Source organism: Toxotes jaculatrix, chromosome 5 (genome assembly GCF_017976425.1).
Source record: "Toxotes jaculatrix isolate fToxJac2 chromosome 5, fToxJac2.pri, whole genome shotgun sequence".
NCBI lineage: Eukaryota > Metazoa > Chordata > Actinopteri > Toxotidae > Toxotes > Toxotes jaculatrix.
In genome coordinates, this window is record NC_054398.1 from 19,635,705 (window position 1) to 19,638,633 (window position 2,929).

Below are 2,929 nucleotides of genomic sequence, written 5' to 3' on the forward strand. Positions count from 1 at the left end.
TTTTGTTGTCTTTGTTTAGCTGAATGTCTAAACATGCATATTCTTCCCAGTGTTCCCTACCTTTTGCAGCTGTCTGCTGTGTGCACAGTTGAAGAGGACAGCGTACATATAGTAAACAATGCAGAGGGTTGGTGTTAAAAGGGGTGTCAGTAGGTCTTATTTTTGCCTCAGGCCCTTTAAATGCCTGTATTGTGAGGGATCGTGAGCCAAACTGGAGGATTAAAGCGGTAATAGCAATACATTTTTTCTGACATCACAGAGAAAATATAATAACATTGGGTAAAATGTCGTACTTGAATACATAGACTTGTTTGTGCTCAGTGTCAGGGATGCAAATATAAATATATATACTGTATAAATATTGTACTGAATACTCCTACATGAATATTACATCAGGATGCCTCTTTGTAGCTGTATTTCATCTCATGCATATTGCATTGAATACAGTATATACTTTACAGCTCAGAAACTATTTTCATTTCAGTGAAAGCAACACGTAAAATTTTATCTTTTAAATTTCTTTGCTTCTGTGCACAGTTCATGAATAATAATTCATCCAAAGGGAAGACTAATGCTGTGTAATAAATCATCTTTTTAACCTCCGTATAAGGAGGCTATAAGATTAGATTTTATAGAGAGCCTTCTGGCCTGTTTGACCGTCCCCTATAGGGCGACCCCACCATCAGTCAAACAGGACATGACTAGCTCCCTGGACCCCACAGCTCTGTCCTTCATGAGCACATAATCACTTGAATGTGGCTGCCTGTTCCACTTTAATCAACATACCTGTCGGTGTCATGATGTATGGTGCCTGGCATCACTGCTGTAGTGTCTTCATAAAGTCAGGGTAGAGGGGGCACTTTTAAATGGCTCCTTATGGGCAAGAAGGCACATCCTGTACCTTCATACGTATGGCTCACAGTCAAACATAACAGCTGTAGTAGTGTGAGTTTATAGTTGAATGAGATAAAAACAATCCCCAAAACACACAGATATAGCTAATGAAACAATATCACCACAAGGTGCAAGGTGATCTGGAGCTTTCAGTCCAGATCAGCTACTGATCTTCCGTCTTGTCTATGTTTGCATAGAAGTTGAAACTGGAAGTTCATTCTTGAACTTGGAAATAGTGTTTGACAAACCATTACCACAATTGCTTGTTGTTCTGAGCTTTCAGTCATCAATAATCAATCTCAGCTGTTAAGCATTCACAGAAATGGAACTTCAAACATCTACAATTCCATGACAACTGGTCAACTCCATGTGCAGAAGAAGATCAATTGATATGTTAGAAAGCTCCAGAGTGGCTACTAAACCGACCTCATGATGAGACTGATTTGTGAACTACTTGGATATATTTTTACAAGTTTTTTTTTTTTATTACATCCAACAGATGGAACTTTGGACATTTCTTATGTAAACATCAAACATACCTAAGAGACATTTTAGTTTTCAACAACTGAATGAGTGTAAATGAGGCAAAAGCTTAATTGTGTTAAAAATGTTTATTATAATGCTGTCATTTATTAAGTACACATCAAAATTCTAACTTTATGGTCCACAAAATACAGGGAACTTTTAATATTTAACAAAAAATTACAAGTTGCCTCAAAACTATATACAGTGCCTGTAACATACACCTACAACCTTTGATTAAACCTAAATAGCACATTTCACAGTTTCAGTTTTCAGTTAATACACATACTGTATTAGAGAAAACCCTGTAATGGGATGAAGTGCATGCCATGAGCTGGTTGCAGATGTCAGTCATAGAATGGGCCTTTAAAGAAAGGTATGTAACTTTGACATGACACATTCTTCCTCTTACAAATGAAAAGTTAAATTCATACAAGCAAAACTAATGCATTGTTGCTAAATTCAGTACATTGAGGAGTTTTGCTGTTACATCCTCACTTGGTGTGGAGGGACCAGTAGCTTACAGTGGCTAATGTAAGCAGATGTTGTTGTGTAACTGACATTAGTCTGTGTAACTGACATTAGTCTGTTACACAACGTTACATTAGTGAGACTGACTTTACACTGGCACAATGTTTGCCAGTGTATCTCATAATGGTCATTTCTGGTCAGTGTTCAGGAAAATTCGAACAGATTCGGTTAAGCTTACAGAATGTATTAAACAACAAAGCTAATGGAAACTGATGAATAAAGGTGGATTCATGGTATTATATATGTTTGAGTAGAATGGGAGACACAAGCAGTGGAAAAAAAGATATAATGAGAAGCAGGGCAGCAGCTGTGACCAGTTAGTGAATGAAGTAGGAGAGTACAATAATTTATACAAATGTGACCTACTTTAAGGCATCACTAGAAACTTGTTGTATTTCAGTGTATTCATGTACAGACTCTGTACATGCTGATAGTCCACCTCCCAGAACACTGATTTCATATGGTGCTAGAGACTGGGTACAAACATCTACGTCACCAAATGAAATCAGTTTCTGAGTGCAGTCCTTTACTCAACAAGTCTTCTGATTGTTATAGGCAGTGCATTAGGCAACAAATATGCAGTTAAAAACATGTTGGGTACAGAAAAAAAGATTCTTTACATTGTGTAATAAGGATGGTAAGCTTTGTGTTGCTAATTGGATGCAGATGTAGGTCAAAGGTTGTTGTTTTCTGAAGAGGGAAGCTGTCCGGTATTTGCTCCACTCGCTACTCGTTGGCCCGTTCTACAAATGAACAGCAGAGGGTGTGGTTACATTGCAAGCTAGGGCCAAACCAGTGATCAAGTCATGGAAAATTTTTTTACCTCTTTAAGTTCGAAGATATTTTTGAAGGGACCAAAAAACAACAACAACAAAAAAACAAAAAAACAAAAAAAAGAAAATTAAGGAAACTCCCAGGTGTCTCCTGGTACTCCTCCCATACGTCAGGAAATGAGTCTGAATCATTTTTAGTCTGAATCATT